This window comes from Quercus robur, chromosome 12 (assembly GCF_932294415.1).
Source record: "Quercus robur chromosome 12, dhQueRobu3.1, whole genome shotgun sequence".
NCBI lineage: Eukaryota > Viridiplantae > Streptophyta > Magnoliopsida > Fagales > Fagaceae > Quercus > Quercus robur.
Window position 1 is genome coordinate 28,803,769 of NC_065545.1, and position 7,691 is coordinate 28,811,459.

The 7,691-nt window shown below is 31.6% G+C and overlaps 1 protein-coding gene across 2 annotated transcripts in view; it reads left to right on the forward strand.

Annotated features, from left to right (window-relative positions):
• Positions 1–7,691, forward strand: part of LOC126709222 (12S seed storage globulin 1-like) — a 66,091-nt gene that overhangs the window by 52,622 nt on the left and 5,778 nt on the right. The window lies entirely within an intron of this gene.

Below are 7,691 nucleotides of genomic sequence, written 5' to 3' on the forward strand. Positions count from 1 at the left end.
TCGCGTCCCTACACAACTGATCTGTATTTTCAGATCTAATTTTTTTCTTTTCTCTAAACTCAAAACTGATCTGTATTTTCATTAAATACAAATCTGATTTTTTCTAAAACTCAAAACCGATCTGTATTTTCATTAAATACAGATTTGATTTTTTTTTTCTGAAACTCAAAACTGATCTATATTTTCATTAAATATAGATCTGATTTTTTCTAATCTCAAAACTGATCTGTATTTTCATTAAATACAAATCTAAAAATTTTTTCTAAATTTTTCTGTCATAAAATTGTAGATTTTGAAATTTCAAAGAAAGAATTAAGAGTTAGGTTGAAGTTTTTTTTTTTTTTTAATATGTGATGCATGCATAATAAATTTGTCTCATGAATATGGATCCTCTTTCAAAAGCCTTTTTTATTTGTTTCTAACAATAGATTTGATTTTTTTTTACAAACCAAATCCCATTTTTTTTAACCTTAAAAACAAATCTGATACAAACCTAAAATCAATCATTTTTATTTTTTTTATTTTACAAGAACAAATCTTATTCTTTTTAACAAAATCTCATTTTTCTTTTTCTTTCTACAAAAACAGATTTGATGTCTTCAAATCAAATATTATTTTCTAAATTTAACACAAAATAGATCTAATTTTTCTTGATAAGATCTTTTTTTTAACCTTTCATAAAAACAAATCTGATTTCTTTTACAAACCACGTCTTATGTTTTTAATTTTCAATACAAATCTAAATACTCTTTTTAAAAGAGGACATCATTCATAAGGCAAATTTATTTAAATTAATTTTTGTCAAGTGTTTGTTATGTGTGTTCAACATCATTCAAAAATGGCATATTGGTCATTAGAGTTTAGAAGACCAGACTCTGTCTAGGCGGAATGGGTGCCTAACGCCTTCCCATTCCATAACATAGCCCCCGAGCTTAGGATATTTGGATAGGTAGATTAGTGTTTTGTCTTTAATTTTGGTAGATTGTAACTAGGACCAAAGTTTTGTATTCTTTTGCATAGATTGTAACTAGGACCCAAAGCCTTGTAAGGTAAATTTACCAAAGTTGTACTTTTATTTATTCTATCAATGATGATAGGCCAAGAATGTATTGACCCCTTGTGATAAATTAACCAATTGATTTAGCCAAGTTAATTAATTAATTCAATTAACATGCAAAACGCGTGGTAGCACAAACAAATTACCAATTAACTAAAGTGCAGCGAAAATTAAATTGGCACAGTGATTTGTTTACGAATGGGGAAAACCTACATGGCAAAAACCCCATTGGGTAATTTTAAGGTCACCACTCTCGAGAATCCACTATTATCAAAACAAGTGATTACAAGTAAAGGAATCCTAGTACCTTATACCAACCTATAGTTGAACCCTTACCCCAATACCCAATTGGACTTGTTTTGTAGTGACAATTTCTCCTTTTCAATGCACGGCTCCCAGTATCTGACTAACTAATAGATGCGCGGATCCCAGTACGCGACTTAATCTCCAACTTGAGAAAGATGTTGGCTGCAAAGTTCCTCAGTTCATCACATGATGAAGATCACGAACCTCATTGGTCACAAAACCCTAAGGTGTACAAACACAACAACTTTTTCAAGAGAAAGATGAACTAGGGCAAATTCTGTCTCCGGTCACAATTTGCATGAACACAACTTTGCTTTACACTTACGCAACCTTTTGCAGCCCTTAAAATAATCCTTATATATGTTTAGGGTTATGAGAAAAGAAAGCCTAAACACGTACTCATGGATTGGATGCAAAACAGAATTGAAAATCTATTTTTCATAAATCTCGACAGATAGGGTATCTATCGAGCTAGCTGTCGAGTTTCGGTCTTTAGCAGCTTTTTGAACCTCGATAGATACTAGTTGTCGAGGTAGCTGTTGAGCTTTAAAATCCAACACTTCTTCACTTATTTCTTGGACAGATTTGCATGGCTTTAACTCTTGAACTTGAAACCTTATTTCTTGAAGCATTAAACACATCCTAGATATACCCAATTACAAGTAAAGTGCGTTTTGTCAAAGGATTAGCCAATTCTAAATTAACATATATTCTTAAAATCAAATGACATATGTCCTAACAAATGACAATGAAGTATTTTGAATATGTAATTTGTATTTATATTTTTTTCTTTTCTTTTTTTGTATAAAAAAAAAAGTGGCGACTTCACACCACTTACCTAAAAAGAGAGGTGCCTTAAAGTACCCAAATCTCTTTTTTGAGAGTACCCAAATTTTATGGTCTCTCCCAGTGGCAACTCCATTGGGGATGTCCAAAGCACGAAAGCATGACAAGAAGTAGATTCCTTCTTTTTCTTTTTAAGGACTTCAATATAAGCTTTTGAGGAATATCTTTATTCCTAAGGACTTGTCAGACGCATGGAATTGGGATCACTTCATATCAGGTGCATGGCTTATCAGACACATGGGATTTCATCATAACATTTTTGAATATTGTAACAATTTTGGCCGTTGTGCAAGCTAGACAAATAGGGGAAAGTAGAAGTAGTCTTGAAACAGTAGTAACCTCAAGAATAAACTCATCAATCAGTGGAAGGAGCATCGGATGGATAACCATCAAAAGGATTAAAAGGACCTTGTGGAGAATCACATTCATGCTCATGGTAAATAGCATACTGATTACAGAATCCACAATATAGAATTGGCTTAAACGTTGGAGTTTTCCCTGGGATGAGAAGACTTCTTGGATTACAATGATCAGCAATCTGCAAATGAGCAATGGCATCAGAATATGGTCTGGGACTAAAGACAGAAATCCTATCTATGCTTCCCGTGGAATGATAATTTTTCCATAAATTCTGAGTAACATTAATAATTTGGTTATTAAAACAATTTCTCCAACATTCTGCAAGAGCAAAAGGATCATCAAAAGACAATTGAGAATTTCCTTCAAACCATGGCCCTTGGTGAGTGTGACCATTAATGAGAATGAGATGCTTTGAGGGTTGGACGTTCATCAAGTTATCTCTTTCCCATTTTGGCAATGTACTCCAGCATCTGATGGAAACAAAAGGACTGTTAAATCCTTTAATAGCATCTTGAATAATTTGTGGGAGTTGGCTGGCTTGATAATGGCTTGTTAATTTTATGAATCTGATAAAGCCATATTCAAATATTTGGGAAAGCCAATTAGGGTCCCTGTCATCATCATCATCTAAATCGTCAGCAATATATGAACCATCATCGTAATTTATCAAGAGGCCAGGAAACGGGTGTTTCTTTTCATATACTCTAAGAGTACTCCCAAAGTGTTCTTCCCAATCAAGCTGAATAAAGACATTATCACCTTCATCTAATTCATCAGGATCGAAAATAGTGGCTATAACAAGTTTCTTGAAGTACTTGAACCATAGATCAAGAGTCCTAAACATAGCCTTGCTTTCCAGAATACGAGATTGTATATCTGTTGGCAAGTTGGCAACAACACTTCTTAACATAGATTGGTCTTAAGACTCATTCTAGAATAATCAGTGCCCATTATAGTCTCTTTATCCATTGAATGGATTTCCTCTTTGCCAAAGAGTTGACTAATGTAGGTTTTAAGACGGCTTTTAAGAGCCTCATTATCTGAAACAAGGTTATTTTCCGAAACAAATTTGTTATTTGGAGTAAGGTCATTTTCTGGAATAAGGTTGTCATGGTGGCTCATATAAGCCTCATTTTGAGCAGTAAGGTTAACAAGGTGGATTTCAAGGGCTCTAAGGGTTTTTTGGAAAACATTATGGTGGTTTTTAGTAAAAGCAAATTGAAGGTAATCAAGAATGATTTTAATAGAGTCTGGTAATCCTGAATAGGTTCCATTGTGGAATTGCAAATTTCTTGACAAAACTTCTTGTAAAGCAATCAATATATCACCATTAGAGTATGTCACCTCTGCCGGGACATCTCCTTGAAGGGATGTTGATCCACTGGGTTTTACCCCAGAAGATGCGCCTTCATGCATTTTAAAAGGTTGTTCCGCTAGAAGCCTTTATTTTTTAGAATAGTTATGTGCAGGAGCTTTTCCCTTGTTTTTCCTCTCTACTGAGGGAGCCATAATAATCCACTTACTAGTGGTATAAGTATAATATTACTATTATTCCACTTATTAGTGGTATTTATCCACGCATCATTGTCCGATTCCTGCAAAGAATCATTGATAATGTTAGGATAATTGATAGTATTTAACATTTTGGTACTATGAATATTACCTCTAAAATCATTTGTGAAATAATGGCAAGAACTTATCATCAGGTCTTGAATAGGTATATTAATAGGAAAGTCGTCATCATAAGACAAATCATCAATGGGTATTTTCTCATGCCAAAAAGCATTAAGAGCATCATAGCAAACATCATCAATCAACATGTTAATAATTATGGATTGCAACAATTTATTAGAAATTTGTTCAGCAATTTTCTTGTATCTAACTTCTTGCTGAAGGAAGTTGGGATTTTTAATTTTAGAATGAATCATGTTTGAAGTAGCATCAATGTCAATTTCAAATTTTGAAGCAAATTTGAACTTTACTTTCTGTCCAAAAGGATCAGTAGTAATTCCATCATGTTCAACAAGAAAAGGATACAAAGCATTTATAAGAGGCAAACCAAGAATCACTTTATCAGTCATGTTTTTAACAAGAACAGAAGGAATCTTGAAACAGACATTATTATGATACACATGAGCATTATTCAATTCATACTTAATTTTCATCTGAGAACCATTAGCAGAAACCAATCTTTCAGTAGATTTTTCAAAATATTTTGAAGGAATCAGTCCTTCTTGGATACAGTTCATATCCGCACCAGAATCAATCATAGCAATAACAGTGAAATGACAATTAGGAGAAACAATGATTTTAACTTTTGTAAACCATTTTGGAGGAAGTATTTTATTAACAAGAGTAAGTTGAGGATCAGTGAAAACATCAGCAATACCTTTATCAGAAAGAAGAGCCTGTTAACTGGGTTCATCTCCATCTTTGTGCTCATCATGTTCACTATCAGATTTATCAGATTGTTGTTTATCAAGGTTTTATCAACTTTTAACATTATCAGCTCTTGTTTAAGATTATTGTTATCATTTTTAATATTTTTAAAATCATGTTTTAATTCACTTATCTCTTGTTTAACAATATTAATTTCATGTTGTAAGTCATTAACAGTTAAATCTTTGGATTTCTTTTTATTAAATCTTTCCAAAGTTTCTTCAAAGTTTATAGTTGATTTTAGTTTTTTATCAGTTTCATTTTTTAGCAAATTTTTCTTGAACTTATCCGAATATTCTTTTTGTAATTCAGGATTTTGAATTTGATTTATCAGTTGAATTATTAATTTTTCATTCTCTTCACTCTTGGTGAGGGTTTTAACAAATTTAATAACATTGCAACAGGAATCTCGGCAACCAATTTTAATATTAGGAGAATCAGAAGAATCAGTAGCAGATTGATAGCAAGAATCAGAAGAAGAAGAAAAATCATCTTCCAAGGAATCAGACGAATTGTTTGATTCAAGGATTCTAAATAATTCTCCTTGCTCTTTATCATCAATGTTTAACATGTTGAACTTATTTTTTAACTTACCAGGTTTTTGTTTACAATCTTTACTAAAATGTCCAGGTTTTCCACAGTTAAAACATTTACCTTTTCCTAATCCTTGTTTAACATGTTTCTTTTTAGTATAAAAATCATTAGGTTTAACAAAGTTGATTATGTATCTTTTATGTTTTTTGTAGCTGTAATTTTTGTGACTTTTATCATGTTTTTTCCCTTTTTGCCTGGAAGGAGTAATAGGGGGCAAACCATATTGTTCACAGAAATTACCCATTTCATATTTAGCTTTTCTTTTATTTTTTAATTGGTGTTTTAACAATTTTTCATCATTGCACATATTAATGCCAAGTTTTTTAATAGTGCTTAAAATATCACCATAAGTCAAATTATCATAATCAATAGAATCATTTTTACCAATTAACTCTTGTTTTACCTTATAAGCAAAGATAGAAGGCAGACCGTCAATAAAATTTTCTTTCCAATAAGGCTTGAAATAGTCTTTCCTATGCATTACCCTGAAAAGGAAAACATCTTGGTACCATCTATAATCAAACATAGTAGGACATCTCAAATTATTTAGCAAGTCAGAAATTCGAGATGAAATATTAGATGGAGTACCAACAAAATGTTTGATAATAGTATAAATCAAGGTATTAACACCATCAAGAATACCTCGACCAATACTTTCATCAAAAATAGGCAAACCTTCATCATTCTTTTTAACAACATGTTTAATAGATTCTCTGGAATCTTCTATGAGATATGAATCCCACCATCCGTGAAGAGTACCAAAAAAACTAGTAGCAAGAAGGTCAACAATTTCAGGGTGATCAAGATTATGATTATTAACATAAGCAATTCCAACCATAGACATATGACCCATTTTATTAATGATTTCTTGTTCAGACAAACCATCAATATTCCATTCATAAATCTTATCAGCAGAAATAGAAAACTAAGTTTGAAAAGGTCTTTCTTCAAACTGCACATCAGGGGGAGTAGGTTTTGAATACCAATTTTTTGTAAGAAACATAGGTTTGGAATTTCCAACAAATCTTTTAATTTCTGGTAAATCATCATCAAAAATCTTTTTTACAAAGACAGAAGATACAATATCAGAATCTGTACTTTCATCAAAAACAATTTCTTTTCCATTTCTTGAAATAGTGCATGCTGTATTTCGAGAAGTACTCTCAGTTTTAATTTTCAAATCAGAAAGCATTTTTTCAACAATTTCAAGAGTTTTAGATTGGGAGGTTTTAAACTTGAAATTTTTATCATGACTGGGTAAATTAATCAAAGGTTCTTCAATCTTGACAGAAACATGTTTTTTAGAAACAGATTTTTCAACAGAAGCAGTTTTGTCAATAATATTTTCTTCAATACGGTCAAGCTGTTAACCAATAACATGCAAAAATTCATTAGTAAAATTGTTTTGTTCAATAAGACTAACAATGGGAGTTTTATCATCAGCAATTTTGAAAGGAGAGGCCTTCACTTCCTCTTTTGTCACTTCATCCTTCTTAGTAGTTATCAAAATTGGCTCAAGAGGAGGATGACTAGACCTAATAATGGTTTTATCTATTTTAACAAAATTTGATTTTTTTTTTATCACATTTAAATGTTGTTTTGAAACCTCATCTTTTGAAACATAATGGTTTTCAAGAAAATCAAAAAACAAAATATGTTTTTTCCATTGATTCATCTTTTCCAACCATTTTCTCTTAACATGGTCTTTTTCAGACTGAGCAAAATTATTTTGGAAATATTTTCTTTTAGGTCTGTTTTTTGAAAGCATAAACTCATTGTACAAAGAATCCCAATCAATTTCAAAATCATCGTTTAAAATAGTCAAAACTCTTAATTGATTTTGGTCAACATGAGGATTTTCAATAGGAGGAAAATCAGAATCTGATGGAGTAACAGATACAGATTCTTCATCATCATCAATAGCAACATTGCCATGAGGAGAGGAAGATTCAGCTTTAGTAGAATAGAAAGGAGTGCTAACTTGTGAGTTACCGCTGGAAACTCCTTTTAGCCTTAAACCAATGGGTTTTTCAAGACTTTTTTGCAAAAAATCATTGAGGTCTTGATCTCTTTTTGAAATATTTTCAAA